Below are 266 nucleotides of genomic sequence, written 5' to 3' on the forward strand. Positions count from 1 at the left end.
ATATATTTAACCTTTCATTTATATATTCATTTATATATTTATATATTTTATATGAGAATAATTAGAAACAACTAGAATACGAAGATTATTGGGGGGGGGGAGGAGGAAAAAAAAAAAAAAGACAAACCAAAAGAATGCACAACAGAAAAATTACAGCCATACGACTGCACGTCATACAAACTTTTAAGCGTGTGTGGGTGGAAAAAAAAACAAAAACAAAAACAAAAAGGAGCAAATACCTCCTCTCCCTTCCTTCTTTTTTTTTT

Source organism: Trypanosoma equiperdum, assembly GCF_001457755.1.
Source record: "Trypanosoma equiperdum strain OVI genome assembly, contig: ctg_426, whole genome shotgun sequence".
Lineage (NCBI taxonomy): Eukaryota > Euglenozoa > Kinetoplastea > Trypanosomatida > Trypanosomatidae > Trypanosoma > Trypanosoma equiperdum.